Source organism: Cherax quadricarinatus, chromosome 37 (genome assembly GCF_038502225.1).
Source record: "Cherax quadricarinatus isolate ZL_2023a chromosome 37, ASM3850222v1, whole genome shotgun sequence".
Lineage (NCBI taxonomy): Eukaryota > Metazoa > Arthropoda > Malacostraca > Decapoda > Parastacidae > Cherax > Cherax quadricarinatus.
The window spans coordinates 33,059,868-33,082,019 of record NC_091328.1 but is presented as its reverse complement, the minus strand read 5'-3'; positions in this window follow the sequence as shown (position 1 = coordinate 33,082,019).

Sequence of the window (22,152 nt, the reverse complement as noted above, 5' to 3'; positions counted from 1 at the left end):
TGAAAAATTGGACATGGCTACAATCAATAAAGCGCTACAACAATATGGCAATACCAAAGTTCTTTCTGATAACATTAATTGATATTAATGCCAAACAGACCTTATGTAGTTTTCCAATCATGTATTATAATCTTTCATAGTACCCAAAAAAAAAAAATGCCTTGACATGTGTTAGGACCAATTTTTTCATTTCACACCCATGGTATACTAAAATGGGGAGGATTTTTACCAAAAGGTACACTACAAGTTATAGAACAATGTTCCATGAATAAATACTGTAAAAATGAAGAAGATTGGTTCAATAATAAAGGAGGAGCCCCCCCCAAGAAAAAAAAATCAGAAAATGGACTTTCCAGAAAAATGGAGAAATACATTGAGGCTTAGATTACGGTGGGTAAAAATACTCCTTGTGCCTTATGTTTGAGAGTAGAATTGAGTATATACAACATATTTCTGAAGTTCCATGCAGATCCCTCCATCCTGAAGTTCCCTGGAGATCGGCCAATCATGGCGGTCCATTCAAATCAAACTGGAAAGAAGGAAATACACACTGAATATCTTATTGCCAACGATTATGTACAAAGATACATGTAAATATACATATATACAAAGTTTATAAACATACGCATACAAATATACATGAAATTCACATGAATTACTTGCCTTTGACTGGATGTAGGCATGGACATGGATCATCATCTAATGGCCTCCAGCCTCTTAGGAAGTGTCCATCACCCTTCTCCTCTTCTTGCATCTTGGGGCCTTGACTGTCTGCATGGTCTTGTCCATAGCCATCAGCTCACGTTGGTTCAGTGATGAGCGGCCATACCCAAGTGGTATAATCTAAACAACAACTCTAGTATCCTGCATTGTACTCTGCTATGGCTTGGATGGCCACGAAATCGACTTGCCACTTGTTTCTATACAGAGCTTTGTTACAGTACAACCATATTCGTTGGTGAAGGCTTTCATTTGGGTTTTGAGTTCGTCCCAGTAGGCAGCGTTCCATCATTTCATTTCTAGTGAGGTCCTTGTAAATTTCATGCACCTCACGGAAGTGGGCAGGTTCTAGTTGGAAGTGCACTTTCCTGGTTGTGAGAGATGGTGGTGGTAGGTTTTCTGTCATTGCCTTCTGGTAAAAACACCATGAAGCAGTACCAGGTGGGCTAAGATGATGTTGTGGGTTGTCATCAGTGGAGGAACAGTGGAAGAAACTTACAAGGGTGCCATTCCTCATCGTTACATCACTTCTAACATTTTCCCTTAGGCTTTTCTGAAAATATTGTGCAAGCTTGTCAATGATAGTCTGTGAGCATCCTTTTCTTCTTTAGTTCATACTGCTTCCTCTTTTTTGCGGTTTTCAATTGTTTTTCTGTGTAGTGCAACTTGACCAAACTTGTTAATCTATTCTTTAGGCACTATGAATAGTGGTTTATGCACTCTTCTTTCCTAACTTGTACACTTTCATAAGGACCAGCACCATCATTGAGTTCAACGATTCCTTTGTAGGTAGCACTGTCACCATCAGACACTATAGTTTTGTACCTCAACTTCTTTTTCAGTGATCTCTGCCAAATGATTATTGCTGATTCTACTTCCATATTTCCTGATGAGCCTGTAAAGTTTTTGTTACATTTGCTTTGATGTTTTTCTTTCAACTGTTCATATGTTTCCATAGTAATTTCCTTCTTTTTCAAACGACCTTCGAGAATGACACACACAGAACAGTATTTGCACATTACTTGATAATCCACTACTAATTTTGTCAAGGCATCAATTGCGACACCGATGGCCCCTTGTGTGCCATGTGCCATCATACATCACATCAATGTCAACACCACCATTTGGGTCTGGTAAAGTGTCCTGTTTGGCATATTCCTTATGAATGATTGTCCATGTATCAACAAGAATTTGGTTGCACATCTGAATGGAAATCTTTGTAATCATGGTCGTATATCTGTTGAATGTTCGCTTAGATAGACGAGGAAAGTTACACAATGCATTTTCACGAGTAAAGGATGAATAGCCACCACCACCCAGCATCTCGCCATAAACCATCCAGTCAAAGTATTCAGCTTCTTATATATACCACTTGGCTTTTTCAACAATGTATTCTTACAAACGGTACACAATATACTAACAATTGTTTCTAGGTTATGTAACTTTGATCTTATTAGAAAAACAATGACAACAATGCACAAGTGATAGAATTTCAGTAAATCTATCATCTTCCATACATTTCATTTTCTTTTCAACAACAACAGGATTTATCTTTTTATACATCGACACTCAGCGTGTGGCACTCGACACATTATGAACACTTGCTGACACAATATCACTAGCACCCTCGTCAGCAGCTGTCGACGTGTTGGCGACAGCTGAGCTAGGCACATCTGGAGTGGCCACATGTGGGGTGGACACATCTGGAGTGGCCACATGTGGGATGGACACATCTGGAGTGGCCATATGTGGGGTGGTCACTTCTGGAGTGGACACATTTAGGGTGGCCACGAGTGCTGGCCACATCTAGAGTGGTCACAGGAGAAATAGTCATACATGGTGAGGTCGTCACATACGTAACTGTGGGTGTGGTGACGACAGATGTATATACAGGTGAAGGCTTGATCAATGTGTCTAGCAGAGTATACTCCCAGAGGGAAATAGGCCTAGCAGAGTATACTCCCAGAGGGGAACTATAGGCCTAGCAGTGTATACTCCCAGAGGGGAACTATAGGCCTAGCAGAGTATACTCCCAGAGGGGAACTATAGGCCTAGCAGAGTATACTCCCAGAGGGGAACTATAGGCCTAGCAGTGTATACTCCCAGAGGGGAACTATAGGCCTAGCAGTGTATACTCCCAGAGGGGAACTATAGGCCTAGCAGTGTATACTCCCAGAGGGGAACTATAGGCCTAGCAGTGTATACTCCCAGAGGGGAACTATAGGCCTAGCAGTGTATACTCCCAGAGGGGAACTATAGGCCTAGCAGTGTATACTCCCAGAGGGGAACTATAGGCCTAGCAGTGTATACTCACAGAGGGGAACTATAGGCCAAGTAGAGTATACTCCCAGAGGGGAACTATAGGCCTAGAAGAGTATACTCCCAGAGGGGAACTATAGGCCTAGCAGTGTATACTTCCAGAGGGGAACTATAGGCCTAGCAGAGTAAACTCCCAGAAGGGGAACTATAGGCCTAGCAGTGTATACTCCCAGAGGGAAACTATAGGCCTAGCAGAGTATACTCCCAGAGGGGAACTATAGGCCTAGCAGAGTATACTCCCAGAGGGGAACTATAGGCCTAGCAGAGTATACTCCCAAAAGGGAACTATAGGCCTAGCAGTGTATACTCCCAGAGAGGAACTATAGGCCTAGCAGAGTATACTCCCAGAGGGGAACTATAGGCCTAGCAGAGTATACTCCCAGAGGGGAACTATAGGCCTAGCAGAGTATACTCCCAGAGGGGAACTATAGGCCTAGCAGTGTATACTCCCAGAGGGGAACTATAGGCCTAGCAGAGTATACTCCCAGAAGGGGAACTATAGGCCTAGCAGAGTATACTCCAAGAGGGGAGCTATAGGCCTAGCAGAGCATACTCCCAGAGGGGAAATATAGGCCTAGCAGAGTATACTCCCAGAGGGGAACTATAGGCCTAGCAGAGTATACTCCCAGAGGGGAACTATAGGCCTAGCAGAGTATACTCCCAGAGGGGAACTATAGGCCTAGCAGAGTATACTCCCAGAGGGGAACTATAGGCCTAGCAGAGTATACTCCCAGAGGGGAACTATAGGCCTAGCAGAGTATACTCCCAGAGGGGAACTATAGGCCTAGCAGAGCATACTCCCAGAGGGGAACTATAGGCCTAGAGGAGTATACTCCCAGAGGGGAACTATACGCCTAGCAGAGTATACTCCCAGATGGGAACTATAGGCCTAGCAGAGTATTTTCCCAGAGGGGAACTATAGGCCTAGCAGGATACTAGAGAACTATAGGCCTATAGGCCTAGAGAAGGGAACTATACACCCAGAGAGGAACTATAGGCCTAGCAGAGTATACTCCCAGAGAGGAACTATAGGCCTAGCAGAGTATACTCCCAGAGGGGAACTATAGGCCTAGCAGAGTATACTCCCAGAGGGAAACTATAGGCCTAGCAGAGTATACTCCCAGAGAGGAACTATAGGCATAGCAGAGTATACTCCCAGAGGGGAACTATAGGCCTAGCAGAGTATACTCCCAGAGGGGAACTATAGGCCTAGCAGAGTATACTCCCAGAGGGGAACTATAGGCCTAGCAGAGTATACTCCAAGAAGGGAACTATAGCTATAGGCCTAGCAGAGCATACTCCCAGAGGGAACTATAGGCCTAGCAGAGTATACTCCCAGAAGGGAACTATAGGCCTAGCAGAGCATACTCCCAGAGGGGGAACTATAGGCCTAGCAGAGTATACTAGAAGGGGAACTATAGGCCTAGCAGAGTAAACTCCCAGAATGGGAACTATAGGCCTAGCAGAGTATACTCCCAGAGGGGAACTATAGGCCTAGCAGAGTATACTCCCAGAAGGGGAACTATAGGCCTAGCAGATAGGCTCCTCAAGAGGGGAAATAGGCCTATAGTATACTCCCAGCTATATGCCCAGAGGGGAGGGGAACTATAGGCCTAGCAGAGTATACTCCCTAGAGAGGAACTATAGGCCTAGCAGAGCATACTCCCAGAAGGGAACTATAGGCCTAGCAGAGTATACACCAGAAGGGAACTATAGGCCTAGCAGAGTATACTCCCAGAAGGGAACTATAGGCATAGCAGAGTATACACCAGAGGGGAACTATAGGCCTAGCAGAGTATACTCCCAGAAGGGAACTATAGGCCTAGCAGAGCATACTCCCAGAAGGGAACTATAGGCCTAGCAGAGTATACACCAGAGGGGAACTATAGGCCTAGCAGAGTATACTCCCAGAAGGGAACTATAGGCCTAGCAGAGTATACACCAGAGGGGAACTATAGGCCTAGTGTGCCGTGTGCAAAATAATAGAACTTTTCTTTGTCATTGGAAAGAAAATCTCCCTGATATTATTGTGTATACATAGTGTTACAGTGTATACCACAGTGGTACTGTAGTATACATAGTGTTACAGTGTATACCACAGTGGCACTGTAGTATACATAGTGTTACAGTGTATACCACAGTGGCACTGTAGTATACATAGTGTTATAGTGTATACCACAGTGGCACTGTAGTATACATAGTGTTACAGTGTATACCACAGTGGCACTGTAGTATACATAGAGTGACAGTGTATACCACAGTGGCACTGTAGTATACATAGTGTTATAGTGTATACTACAGTGGCACTGAAGTATACATAGTGTTATAGTGTATACCACAGTGGCACTGTAGTATACATAGTGTTATAGTGTATACCACAGTGGCACTGTAGTATACATAGTGTTATAGTGTATACCACAGTGGCACTGTAGTATACATAGTGTTATAGTGTATACCACAGTGGCACTGTAGTATACATAGTGTTATAGTGTATACCACAGTGGCACCGTAGTATACATAGTGTTATAGTGTATACCACAGTGGCACTGTAGTATACATAGTGTATAGTGTATACCACAGTGGCACTGTAGTATACATAGTGTTATTGTGTATACCATAGTGGCACTGTAGTATACATAGTGTATAGTGTATACCACAGTGGCACTGTAGTATACATAGTGTTATAGTGTATACCACAGTGGCACTGTAGTATACATAGTGTTACAGTGTATACCACAGTGGCACTGTAGTATACATAGTGTGAGAGTGTATACCACAGTGGCACTGTAGTATACATAGTGTTATAGTGAATACCACAGTGGCACCACAGTGGCTCCCTAGTGCATAGTGTTATAGTGTATACCACAGTGGCACTGTAGTATACTTAGTGTTATAGTGTACACCACAGTGGCACTTTAGTATACATAGTGTCATAGTGTATACCACAGTGGCACTGTAGTATACATAGTGTCATAGTGTATACCACAGTGGCACTGTAGTATACATAGTGTCATAGTGTATACCACAGTGGCACTGTGGTATACATAGTGTTATAGTGAATACCACAGTGGCACTGTAGTATACTAGTGTTATAGTGTATACCACAGTGTCACTTTAGTATATACATACATAGACAGTGGCACTGTAGTATACATAGTGTTATAGTGCATACCACAGTGGCACAGTAGTATACATAGTGTTTTAGTGTATACCACAGTGGCACTGTAGTATACATAGTGTATACCACAGTAGCACTGTAGTATACATAGTGTAGAGTGTATACCACAGTGGCACTGTAGTATACATAGTGTTATAGTGTATACCACAGTGGCACTGTAGTATACATAGTGTTACAGTGTATACCACAGTGGCACTGTAGTATACATAGTGTTATAGTGTATACCACAGTGGCACTGTAGTATACATAGTGTTATAGTGAATACCACAGTGGCACTGTAGTATACATAGTTTTAAAGTGTATACCACAGTGGCACTGTAGTATACATAGTGTTATAGTGTATACCACAGTAGCACCGTAGTATACATAGTGTTATAGTGTATACCACAGTGGCACCGTAGTATACATAGTGTTATAGTGTATACCACAGTGGCACTGTAGTATACATAGTGTTATAGTGTATACCACAGTGGCACTGTAGTATACATAGTGTTACAGTGTATACCACAGTGGCACTGTAGTATACATAGTGTATAGTGTATACCACATTGGCACTGTAGTATACATTGTGTTATAGTGTATACTGCAGTGGCACTGTAGTATACATAGTGTTATAGTGTATACCACAGTGGCACCGTAACATACATAGTGTTAAGTGTATACCACAGAGGCACTGAAGTATACATAGTGTTATAGTGCATACCACAGTGGCACTGTAGTATACATAGTGTTATAGTGTATACCACAGTGGCACTGTAGTATACATAGTGTTACAGTGTATACCGCAGTGGCACTGTAGTATACATAGTGTAAGAGTGTATACCACAGTGGCACTGTAGTATCCATAGTGTTATAGTGTATACCACAGTGGCACTGTAGTATACATAATGTTAAAGTGTATACCACAGTGGCACTGTAGTATACATAGTGTTATAGTGTATACCACAGTGGCACTGTAGTATACATAGTGTAAGAGTGAATACCACAGTGGCACAGTAGTATACATAGTGTACTGTAGTATACATAGTGTTATAGTGTATACCACAGTGGTATCGTAGTATACATAGTGTTATAGTGTATGCTAAAGTGGCACCGTAGTATACATAGTGTTATAGTGCATACCACCGTGGTATCGTAGAATACATAGTGTTACAGTGTATACCACATTGGCACTGTAGTATACATAGTGTTATAGTGTATACCACAGTGGTACCGTAGTATACATAGTGTTATAGTGCATACCACAGTGACACCGTAGTATACATAGTGTTATAGTGCATACCACAGCGGCACCGTAGTACACATAGTGTTATAGTGTATACCACAGTGGCACTGTAGTATACATAGTGTGACAGTGTATACCACAGTGGCACTGTAGTATACATAGTGTTAAAGTGTATACCACAGTGGCACTGTAGTATACATAGTGTTATAGTGTATACCACAGTAGCACTGTAGTATACATAGTGTTATAGTGTATACTACAGTGGCACTGTAGTATACATAGTGTCATAGTGAATACCACAGTGGCACCGTAGTATACATAGTGTTATAGTGTATACCACAGTGGCACTGTAGTATACATAGTGTTATAGTGTATACTACAGTGGCACTGTAGTATACATAGTGTTATAGTGTATACCACAGTGGCACTGTAGTATACATAGTGTTATAGTGCATACCACAGTGGCACTGTAGTATACATAGTGTTATAGTGCATACCACAGTGGCACTGTAGTATACATAGTGTTATAGTGCATACCACAGTGGCACTGTAGTACATAGTGTTATAGTGTATACCACATTGATACCGTAGTATACATAGTGTTATAGTGTATACCACAGTAGCACTGTAGTATACATAGTGTTATAGTGCATACCACAGTGGCACTGTAGTATACATAGTGTTATAGTGCATACCACAGTGGCACTGTAGTATACATAGTGTTATAGTGCATACCACAGTGGCACTGTAGTATACATAGTGTTATAGTGCATACCACAGTGGCACTGTAGTATACATAGTGTTATAGTGCATACCACAGTGGCACTGTAGTATACATAGTGTTATAGTGCATACCACAGTGGCACTGTAGTATACATAGTGTTATAGTGTATACCACAGTGGCACTGTAGTATACATAGTGTTATAGTGCATACCACAGTGGCACTGTAGTATACATAGTGTTATAGTGTATACCACAGTGGCACTGTAGTATACATAGTGTTATAGTGCATACCACAGTGGCACTGTAGTATACATAGTGTTATAGTGTATACCACAGTGGCACTGTAGTATACATAGTGTTATAGTGTATACCACAGTGGCACTGTAGTATACATAGTGTTATAGTGTATACTACAGTGGCACCGTAGTATACATAGTGTTATAGTGTATACTACAGTGGCACCGTAGTATACATAGTGTTATAGTGCATACCACAGTGGCACTGTAGTATACATAGTGTTATATTGTATACCACAGTGGCACTGTAGTATACATAGTGTTATAGTGCATACCACAGAGGCACTGTAGTATACATAGTGTTATAGTGTATACCACAGTGGCACTGTAGTATACATAGTGATATAGTGTAAACCACAGTGGCACTGTAGTATATATAGTGTTATAGTGTATACTACAGTGGCACCGTAGTATACATAGTGTTATAGTGTATACTACAGTGGCACCGTAGTATACATAGTGTTATAGTGCATACCACAGTGGCACTGTAGTATACATAGTGTTATAGTGCATACCACAGTGGCACTGTAGTATACATAGTGTTATAGTGCATACCACAGTGGCACTGTAGTATACATAGTGTTATAGAGCATACCACACTGGCACCGTAGTATACATAGTGTTATAGTGTATACCACAGTGGCACTGTAGTACACATAGTGTTATAGTGTATACCACAGTGGCACTGCAGTATACATAGTGTTATAGTGTATACCACAGTGGCACTGTAGTACACATAGTGTTATAGTGTATACCACAGTGGCACTGAAGTATACATAGTGTTATAGTGTATACCACAGTGGCACTGTAGTATACATAGTGTGACAGTGTATACCACAGTGGCACTGTAGTATACATAGTGTGACAGTGTATACCTCAGTGGCACTGTAGTATACATAGTGTTATAGTGCATACCACAGTGGCACTGTAGTATTCGTAGTGTTATAGTGTATACTACAGTGGCACTGTAGTATACATAGTGTTATAGTGTATACCACAGTGGCACCGTAGTATACATAGTGTTATAGTGTATACCACAGTGGCACTGTAGTATACATCGTGTTATAGTGTATACTACAGTGGCACTGTAGTATACATAGTGTTATAGTGTATACCACAGTGGCACCGTAGTATACATAGTAATATAGTGTATACCACGGTGGCACTGTAGTATACATAGTGTTATAGTGTATACTACAGTGGCACTGTAGTATACATAGTGTTATAGTGTATACCACAGTGGCACCGTAGTATACATAGTGTTATAGTGTATACCACAGTGGCACTGTAGTATACATAGTGTTATAGTGTATACTACAGTGGCACTGTAGTATACATAGTGTTATAGTGTATACCACAGTGGCACTGTAGTATACATAGTGTTATAGTGCATACCACAGTGGCACTGTAGTATACATAGTGTTATAGTGCATACCACAGTGGCACTGTAGTATACATAGTGTTATAGTGCATACCACAGTGGCACTGTAGTATACATAGTGTTATAGTGTATACCACAGTGGTACCGTAGTATACATAGTGTTATAGTGTATACCACAGTAGCACTGTAGTATACATAGTGTTATAGTGCATACCACAGTGGCACTGTAGTATACATAGTGTTATAGTGCATACCACAGTGGCACTGTAGAATACATAGTGTTATAGTGCATACCACAGTGGCACTGTACTATACATAGTGTCATAGTGCATACCACAGTAGCACTGTAGTATACATAGTGTTAGAGTGCATACCACAGTGGCACTGTAGTATACATAGTGTCATATTGCATACCACAGTGGCACTGTAGTATAATAGTGGTATAGTGAATACCACAGTGCCACTGTAGTATACATAGTGTTATAGTGTATACCACAGTGGCACTGTAGTATACATAGTGTTATAGTGCATACCAGAGTGGCACTGTAGTATACATAGTGTTATAGTGTATACCACAGTGGCACTGTAGTATACAAAGTGTTATAGTGTATACCACAGTGGGACTGTAGTATACATAGTGTTATAGTGTATACTACAGTGGCACCGTAGTATACATAGTGTTATAGTGTATACTACAGTGGCACCGTAGTATACATAGTGTTATAGTGTATACTACAGTGGCACCGTAGTATACATAGTGTTATAGTGCATACCACAGTGGCACTGTAGTATACATAGTGTTATAGTGCATACCACAGTGGCACTGTAGTATACGTAGTGTTATAGTGCATACCACAGTGGCACTGTAGTATACATAGTGTTATAGTGTATACCACAGTGGCACTGTAGTATACATAGTGTTATAGTGTATACTACAGTGGCACCGTAGTATACATAGTGTTATAGTGTATACTACAGTGGCACCGTAGTATACATAGTGTTATAGTGCATACCACAGTGGCACTGTAGTATACATAGTGTTATAGTGCATACCACAGTAGCACTGTAGTATACATAGTGTTATAGTGCATAGCAGAGTGGCACTGTAGTATACATAGAGTTATAGAGCATACCACACTGGCACCGTCGTATACATAGTGTTATAGTGTATACCACAGTGGCACTGTAGTACACATAGTGTTATAGTGTATACCACAGTGGCACTGTAGTATACATAGTGTTATAGTGTATACCATAGTGGCACTGTAGTACACATAGTGTTATAGTGTATACCACAGTGGCACTGTAGTATACATAGTGTTATAGTGTATACTACAGTGGCACCGTAGTATACATAGTGTTATAGTGTATACTACAGTGGCACCGTAGTATACATAGTGTTATAGTGTATACCACAGAGGTTCCGTAGTATACATAGTGTTATAGTGTATACCACAGTGGTATCGTAGTATACATAGTGTTATAGTGTATGCTACAGTGGCACCGTAGTATACATAGTGTTATAGTGTATACCACCGTGGTATCGTAGAATACATAGTGTTACAGTGTATACCACATTGGCACTGTAGTATACATAGTGTTATAGTGTATACCACAGTGGTACCGTAGTATACATAGTGTTATAGTGTATACCACAGTGGCACAGTAGTATACATAGTGTTATAGTGTATACTACAGTGGCACCGTAGTATACAATGTGTTACAGTGTATACCACAGTGGTACCGTAGTATACATAGTGTTACGGTGTACACCACAGTGGCACCGTAGTATACATAGTGTTACAGTGTATACCACAGTGGTACTGTAGAATACATAGTGTTACAGTGTATACCACAGTGGTACCGTAGTATACATAGTGTTATAGTGTATACTACAGTGGCACCGTAGTGTGCATAGTGTTACAGTGTATACCACAGTGGTACCGTAGTATACATAGCACTATATTGTATACTACAGTGGTACCGTAGTATACGTAGTGTTATAGTGTATACCACAGTGGTACCGTAGTATACATAGTGTTAGTGTATACCACAGTGGTACCGTAGTATACATAGTGTTACAGTGTACACCACAGTGGTACCGTAATATACATAGAGTTACAGTGTATACAACAGTGGTACCGTAGTATACATAGTGTTATAGTGTATACTACAGTGGAACCGTAGTATACATAGTGTTATAGTGTATACTACAGTGGTACAGTAGTATACACAGTGTTATAGTGTATACCACAGTAGTACCGTTGTATACATAGTGTTACAGTGTATACCACAGTGGTACCGTAGTATACATAGTGTTATAGTGTATACTACAGTGGCACCGTAGTATACATAGTGTTAATGTGTATACCAAAGCGGCACCGTAGAATACATAGTCTTACAGTGTATACTACAGTGGCACCGTAGTATTCATATTGTTAGTGTATACCACAGTGGTACCGTAGTATACATAGTGTTACAGTGTATACCACAGTGGTACCGTAGTATACACAGTGTTATAGTGTATACTACAGTGGCACCGTAGTATACATAGTGTTACAGTGTATACCACAGAGCTACCGTAGTATACATAGTGTTATAGTGTATACTACAGTGGTACCGTAGTATACATAGTGTTATAGTGTATACTACAGTGGCACCGTAGTATACATAGTGTTACAGTGTATACCACAGAGCTACCGTAGTATACATAGTGTTATAGTGTATACTTCAGTGGCCCCGTAGTATACATAGTGTTACAGTGTATACCACAGTGGCACCGTAGTATACATAGTGTTACAGTGTATACTACAGTGGCTCCGTAGTATACATAGTGTTACAGTGTATACCACAGTAGCACCGTAGTATACATAGGATTATAGTGTATATTACAGTGGCACCGTAGTATACATAGTGTTACAGTGTATACGACAGTTGCACCGTAGTTTACATAGTGTTATAGTGTATACTACAGTGGCTCCGTAGTATACATAGTGTTACAGTGTATACCACAGTGGCACCGTGGTATATATAGTGTTATAGTGTATACTACAGTGGCACCGTAGTATACATAGTGTTACAGTGTATACCACAGTGGCACCGTAGTATACATAGTGTTATAGTGTATACTACAGTGGCACCGTAGTATACATAGTGTTACAGTGTATACCACAGTGGCACAGTAGTACACATAGTGTTATAGTGTATACTACAGTGGCACCGTAGTATACATACTGTTACAGTGTATACCACAGTGGCACCGTAGTATACATAGTGTTATAGTGTATACCACAGTGGCACCGTAGTATACATACTGTTACAGTGTATACCACAGTGACACCGTAGTATACATAGTGTTACAGTGTATACCACAGTGGCACCGTAGTATACATAGTGTTATAGTGTATACTACAGTGGCACCTTTGTATACATAGTGTTACAGTGTATACCACAGTGGCACCGTAGTATACATAGTGTTACAGTGTATACCACAGTGGCACCGTAGTATACATAATGTTATAGAGTATACTACAGTGGCACCGTAGTATGCATACTGTTACAGTGTATACCACAGTGGCACCGTATTATACATGGTGTTACAGTGTATACCACAGTGGCACCATAGTATACATAGTGTTGTTTTGTATACTACAGTGGCACCGTAGTATACATACTGTTACAGTGATTACCACAGTGGCACTGTAATATACGTAGTGTTATAGTGTATACCACAGTGGCACAGTAGTATACATAGTGTTGTGTATACTACAGTGGCACCGTAATGTACATAGTGTTATAGTGTATACTTCAGTGGCACCGTAGTATACATAGTGTTACAGTGTATACCAGAGTGGCACCGTAGCATACATAGTGTTATAGTGTATTCTACAGTGACACCGTAGTATACATATTGTTACAGTGTATACCACAGTGGCACCGTAGTATACATTGTGTTACAGTGTATACCACATGGGCACCATAGTATACATAATGTTATTGTGTATACTACAGTGGCACCATAGTATACATAGTGTTATTGTGTATACTACAGTGGCACCGTAGTGTACATTGTGTTATTGTGTGTGGAAAATACTGTAAATATTTTTCAGAAATACAGTAGTTATATGTAAATAGATGGTCATACTGTATCAAATAAAAATTATGTTATAAAAAATGGGAAACTGCGCCTGTGCAGAAGAAACTCGCCATTGTGTTTTGAATGAGCCAAGAAAACGTTAGTAAAAATGGGAAGAATTTTCGTGCTCTGGAGGTAAAATTGGGCTGACACCTCTCAAATAGGAGCCGAAGTTGTTGGATGTGGATTCCTGCATAACTTGAGATATCACACGACTGGACAAGACTACTCCAGGAACCTCTGATAAATCTGTTAATATTTATCTCTGGCCAGTGTTATTTTCATATATAGACAGTGAGGTTTTCTGAGTATGATGCACTTTAATCTCCAGTCAAACTGGTGAGTGATATTAAGATATATTCTCCTTCTGTTATGTAAATTGTATATATATAATCCTTTATTAATTTAATATACAGTCCAAAAATTTATATATTTACAAGAATTCCTGGTGATACATAATTCATTTGTAATTAATAGGTCTAGAGCAACTTGTGGATATGACAGTTGTAGGTATCGAAGGGGGACATTTTTTGTGACCTAGGTGTCCCAAATTCCTACTTGTCTATGTAACTCTGTTAAATAATAATTATCTTTATTATTTACTGGTATGTACATTATTTGTTACATACAGATAAATGTAATTTTCCACTTTTAATTTGCCCAGTTGTCCTTCGAACCGGATGTAATTAGTGAAGTCATTAATTAGTTAATAATTATATGTGAAATGACAGAAGGAGGTGGATGTTAAGTTCACAAATTTACTTAATGAGTAGTGGATTATAATTATTACAATATTAATTTGGATAATCCAAGTGTGGCTAAAGATTATATTGTGCATAATATTAATTTTGCTATGCCAAATTCTGGCAAGGATTTATATTAATTTGTATAATATTAATTTGATAAGACAATTCTAGCCAAAATTTATATCAGTGTATGTGTAATTGCTAAGCTCAAGTGTAGCTTACATTATTAATGTACATTTAAAATTTATATTATAATTTTCTTACATGTAATTGCAAAGCTCAAGTTTAGCTAGGATTTATTCAAGGGTAAGTTGTACTATTTACCTTTATAAAGTTCATAATTTAGTACATAATCAGTGTTAAGTTGAATTTAATGCATTGCATCATGGCTGAAATTGAGGAAATTAATGTAGAAGACAAACATATGGAATATATAGCAAAGAAAGCATCACTACAGGCTAGATAGGGTCATGTAACCAAGGCATATAATAAATGTTTGGAATAAATGAATCAAGAAACTGAGATTACTGATTATTTAAAATTGTATTTAGATACTTTAGGGAATAGATATGATTCATACAAATTATATTGCAACAAATATGAAGGAGATTTATTAGTAAACTGTGTAGATGAGACTGAAGTAGATCTTATGATTAATCAGTATTATGAATTAGAAGAAAAGATTCTTGTAAAAGTCAGGCCTTGAATAAATTTAAATGTGTAAACCAGGCAGTTAATCAGTCTGCTCAAACAAATAATGTGTCTTTGCCAAAACTCGCAGAATTATGTTTACCTGTATTTAATCCTGGAGAAAATTGGGAGGAATTTTCGTCATTTTTTAAAGCAGCTGTGTATGATAGGAGTGACCTAGCCTGTGTAACTAAATTATTTTACCTCAAAGGACAGGTAAGAGGAGATGCTCATATACTCATACAAGCCTTTCCCAATGTAGATGACTCTTACAAGGAAGCAGTTGACTTGTTGAAGGTAACTTATGGTAATATAGAACAAAGTAGGTTGGATCTAGTGAATATCATTGTTAATTTAAAATCTCCAGATCACACTTACAAAGGTTTACAGCAGTTTTGAGTTAAAATGGAGAGCATTTTCAAAACTTTAAGTAATAAATATAATCTGAAGGAATCAGACTGGTTATTGAGTGCCATGGTACAGAATAAATTAAGCTGTAAAACACTTGAATGACTCTCGAACAAATATTACAAGGGTTATTTTGGTCTGGAGGAAATAAGACTAGGTCTTCAAGAATTAATTGTTCAGTTGCAGACCAGCCAACCAACTCATTTTAAAGATGCAACACATAATAACTCTGAGGTATTTGTCAAGTTTCACAAAATGAAAAATTATCCCAATGGTAATAATCAAAATTCATTTCCTAAAAATAGCTGCATAGGTGCATATCAAGTAGCAGGAATCAGTAATAATGGTTCTCCACAAGGTAAGAAGAATAAGTACCCTCCTAAGAGTAGCCCAGTTAATAGGAAACCAGTCAAAGAAAAGAGAGATTATCTTTTCTGCAAGGGTACTCATTTTTCTAAGAATTGCAATGCATACAATTCATGGAATGATAAAGTTGAAAGATTGGAGGAACTTGACAGATGTATCAGGTGTTTAGGTAATCACAATGTAAAGGATTGTCATGTCAAATTAAACTTCTGTTATCAATGTCACAAAGGAAGACACCATATAGTCATGTGTAAGGGTCTATATGATAATGTTGATAATAATGATAATGTTGACAATCCTGACACAACAGTAGCTAATGTAAAAATTGCTGCCAATGTTAATAATGATGGTTTTGCTGAAGTAGCCTTACCTGTGTTACAGGTAAAAATTGATGATAAAAGGCATAAATCAAAAAATGTAAATGCATTATTGGACCAGGAATCCCAGCGTACTTTCATAAAACGTAAATGTCTTGAAGGTATGAAAGTACAGATGGGAGATCCCACAACTTTAAAATTATCTGGTTTTCTCTCGGATAAAAGGGCTCAATTGTATGACACTGTTTATGTAACTGTCAGGTTGGGCAATGAGAAAAAACGTGTTAATGCAGTAATTGTAGATAGACTTCCAGAGAAAATATCTACAGTAGGGCTTAGTAAAGCTACAGAAAGACTCTCACATAATGTAAATTTAGCACCTTCTGGTGTAAGTGATGATTCTGTAGGCCCAATAAATATTTTGATAGGTAGTGACTATTAAGCCTCATTTGTAAAGGGTATGGTAAAGAAATGTGGTGTCACCCTTTTGAAGACTGCAGGAGGCCATGTAATATATGGTAGGATTCCTCGTAATAATAATTCATGACTAGAGGAAACTACAAATACCATAACTGTGTGTCTTAATCATGAAATCGTACTCCAGTATAATTCTTCCATAGAGGATGGTGTGGAGCCAGTGCATAAATTGTGGGAATTAGACAGCATTGGAATAATTGTAAATGAAGAAAGTCTAGACGATTCTTTTACTCAGGAGCAATACCTGAGAGATGTAAAATTTGAATCTGGACAATACTGGATGCGACTTCCGTGGAGACTGAACCATTCAGAATTGCCCACTAATTACAGAATGGCATATGGACAGTTAAAGGCTCAGCTCCGCGAACTGAGTAAGACACCAGAATTGTTAACTGCCTATAATGATATAATTGCTGAGCAGTTAATTAATAAATTTATAGAAGAGGTACCTCCTGAGCAAGCCAAAATTTATGGTCACTATTTGCCACATCATGGAGTGAAGAAGGATTCTAAGACCACTCCTTTGAGGATTGTGTTTAATTGTAGTGCCAGGAGTAACAAAAATGTACCTAGCTTAAATGACTGTTTGATGACATGTCCTTCGTTGACGGAAAAATTAGGAGATATCTTATTAAATTTCAGGATAAAGAATTATGCATTTACGGCTGACATAAGTAAAGCTTTCCTAAGAGTGGGTTTAAAAGAGGCTGACCGGGATTGTACCCGCTTCTTATGGCCTGAGAATCCTAGTGACCCACTTAGCCCTCTGAAAATCTTTCGCTTTAGGAGCATATTATTTGGTGCTACATCCAGTCCGTTCCTACTTCAAGCGACGATAAATGCACACCTTAAACGTATGGGAAGTCCATTGAGTAAAGTAATGAGCAAACAGTTTTATGTGGACAATTTCCTGGGTGTGACGTCAACTGGAGAGGAACTGTTAATGACTTATGGAGAGGCTAATAAAATAATGCAAAGTGCAAATATGCCTCTGAGGGAATGGAATAGTAATTCGTCCAAATTAAAGGACAAAATAAGTAAAGATTACCCTGGAGATGAAGTGCCAAAATGTAGTAATGTATTGGGATTAACTTGGGATACTGAGAGAGATTTGTTAATGTTAAAACCTAATAATTACAGTATGCCCAATAAATTAACTATGAGAGTTTTGCTTGCTGAAGTTTCCAAATGTTTTGATTCACTAGGTTTAGTGTCACCCCTTACTATAAGAGGGAAATTATTAATACAGGAAGCATGGAAACTTAAATGTGCTTGGGATGAAATTCTACCTGAGGAATTCATTAACAGGTGGGATGAATTAATTAGTGATTATGAGAAAATTCCAATGTTGGAGTTCCCATGCCAGGTGGCCAATCCAAATGGGAAAATGTACTCCACATTTTTTGTGATGCTTCAGAATTGGCATATGGAGCAGTTGCTTATCTTCAATGTAATAGTGTTATTTCTCTTATGTCTAAAGCTAAAGTGTCTCCAATTAAATCACGTACCTAACCTCAGTTGGAATTAACGGCCATTTATGTAGGTGTCAAATTAGCTAATTATATAAGAAATAAGTTGCAGGAGATAAATATTAGCATCACTGTAATTTGGTCTGATAATGTGGTATCCTTACAATGGATTCGTAATGGAAACAGTAAAATATTGTATGTACAGAACAGTCACTGAAATTAATCAGATGCAAGAGAAGTATAATAGTTTGGGTCAGCATATGTTAACATTTAATCATATACCTGGTGAGGAGAATCCAGCTGATTTCTTGTCTCGAGGTTTACCTTATGCTAAATTTGTAAATGCTGTATCATGGTTTAAAGGACCGAGCTGGTTGGTAAATAAAGCTAATTGGCCTGTCCAAAAGGCGTATATTGCTCTTGTTGAAATTACTGTGACCACCGCTCCAATAGTTTGTCCTTCCTTAGTCATTGATATAAATAGGTATTCTTCTTTACCCAAACTAATCAATGTAACTAAGTTGGTGTTTAAATTTCTAAACAAGATGAATATCTCATATAAGTTTTCACATCCTCTTGAATATTGGATAAAAAGGGTACAGGAGGAAATTTATGGAAATGAGATTAAATTGATGATTGAAAGTAAAATTGTGAAAGGTTCCATAATAGAGAAATTGGGGCTGTAATTAGAGAACAATGTAATTAGGTGCAGAGGTACGTTACAAAATGCTGAATTGGGTGACTATGCTAAACACCCTATCTTACTGCCCAAAACTCATCATCTAACAAATTTAGTAGTTCTAAATGCCCATAAAAATGTAATGCATGGTAGGGTACAAGATACCATAAATTGTATTAGGGAAACTTTCTGGATTCCACAAGGACGGCAAAGTGTAAAAAGTGTGATTAAATCTTGTGTAATATGTCGCCGTGTGGATGCCAGATACTATACGTACCCAGGTCCTCCACCATTGCCAAATGAGCAATTTGAGTCGTTTAGCAACGAACTCCGCCCGGCCGCAGTGTGGAAAATACTGTAAATATTTTTCAGAAATACAGTAGTTATATGTAAATAGATGGCCATACTGTATTTAATAAAAATTATGTTATAAAAAATGGGAAACTGCGCCTGTGCAGAAGAAACTCGCCATTGTGTTTTGAATGAGCCAAGAAAACGTTAGTAAAAATGGGAAGAATTTTCGTGCTCTAGATGTAAAATTGGGTTGACATCTCTCAAATAGGAGCCGAAGTTGTTGGATGTGCATTCCTACACGACTGGACAAGACAGCTCCAGGAACCTCAGATAAGTCTGTTAATGTTTAACTCTGGCCAGTGTTATTTTCATGTATAGACAGTGAGGTTTTCTGAGTATGATACACCTTAATCTCCAGTCAAACTGGTGAGTGATATTAAGATATATTCACCTTCTGTTAGGTAAATTGTATATATATAATCCTTTATTAATTTAATATACAGTCCAAAAATTTATTAATTTACCAGAATTCCTGGTGATACGTATTTCATTTGTAATTAATAGGTCTAGAGCAACTTGTGGATATGACAGTTGTAGGTATCGAAGGGGGACATTTTTTGTGACCTAGGTGTCCCAAATTCCTACTTGTCTATGTAACTCTGATAAATAATAATTATCTTTGTTATTTACTGGTATGTACATTATGAGTTACATACAGATAAATGTAATTTTCCACATTGTGTATACTACAGTGGCACGGTAGTATACATAGTGTTACAGTGTATACTGCAGTGGCAACGTAGTATACATAGTGTTAGTGTACACTACAGTCGCACCGTAGTATACATAGTGTTATAGTGTATACCACAGTGGCACCGTAGTATACATAGTGTTATAGCGTATACTACAGTGGCACCGTAGTATACATAGTGTTATAGTGTATACTACAGTGGCACCGTAGTATACATAGTGTTATTGTGTATACCACAGTGGTATCGTAGTATACATAATGTTATAGTGTATACCACAGTGGCACCGTAGTATACACAGTGTTATAGTGAATACCACAGTGGCACTGTAGTATACATAGTGTTACAGTGTATACCACAGTGGCACCGTAGTATACATAGTGTTACAGTGTATACCACAGTGTCACCGTAGTATACATAGTGTTATTGTGTATACCACAGTGGTATCGTAGTATATATAGTGTTATAGTGTATACCACAGTGGCACCGTAGTGTACACAGTGTTATAGTGAATACCACAGTGGCACCGTAGTATACATAGTGTTATTGTGTATACCACAGTGGTATCGTAGTATATATAGTGTTATAGTGTATACCACAGTGGCACCGCAGTATACATAGTGTTATTGTGTATACCACAGTAGTATCGTAGTATACATAGTGTTATTGTGTATACCACAGTGGTATCGTAGTATACATAGTGTTACAGTGTATACCACAGTGGTATCGTAGTATACATAGTGTTACAGTGTATACCACAGTGGCACCGTAGTATACATAGTGTTATAGTGTATACCACAGTGGCACTGTAGTGTACATAGTGTTATTGTGTATACCACAGTGGTATCGTAGTATACATAGTGTTATAGTGTATACCACAGTGGCACTGTAGTATACATAGTGTTATTATGCATACCACAGTTGCACTGCAGTATACGTAGTGTTATAGTGTATATCACAGTGGCACCGTAGTATACGTAGTGTTATAGTGTATATCACAGTGGCACCGTAGTATACATAGTGTTATAGTGTATATCACAGTGGCACCGTAGTATACATAGTGTTGTAATGTATATCACAGTGGCACCGTAGTATACGTAGTGTTATAGTGTATATCACAGTGGCACCGTAGTATACATAGTGTTATAGTTTATATCACAGTGGCACCGTAGTATACATAGTGTTATAGTGTATATCACAGTGGCACCGTAGTATACGTAGTGTTATAGTGTATATCACAGTGGCACCGTAGTATACATAGTGTTATAGTGTATATCACAGTGGCACCGTAGTATACATAGTGTTATAGTGTATATCACAGTGGCACCGTAGTATACGTAGTGTTATAGTGTATATCACAGTGGCACCGTAGTATACATAGTGTTATAGTGTATATCACAGTGGCACCGTAGTATACATAGTGTTATAGTGTATATCACAGTGGCACCGTAGTATACATAGTGTTATAGTGTATATCACAGTGGCACCGTAGTATACATAGTGTTATAGTGTATATCACAGTGGCACCGTAGTATTCGTAGTGTTATAGTGTATATCACAGTGGCACCGTAGTATACATAGTGTTATAGTGTATATCACAGTGGCACCGTAGTATACATAGTGTTATAGTGTATATCACAGTGGCACCGTAGTATACATAGTGTTATAGTGTATATCACAGTGGCACCGTAGTATACATAGTGTTATAGTGTATATCACAGTGGCACCGTAGTATACATAGTGTTATAGTGTATATCACAGTGGCACCGTAGTATACATAGTGTTATAGTGTATATCACAGTGGCACCGTAGTATACATAGTGTTATAGTGTATATCACAGTGGCACCGTAGTATACATAGTGTTATAGTGTATATCACAGTGGCACCGTAGTATACATAGTGTTATAGTGTATATCACAGTGGCACCGTAGTATACGTAGTGTTATAGTGTATATCACAGTGGCACCGTAGTATACAT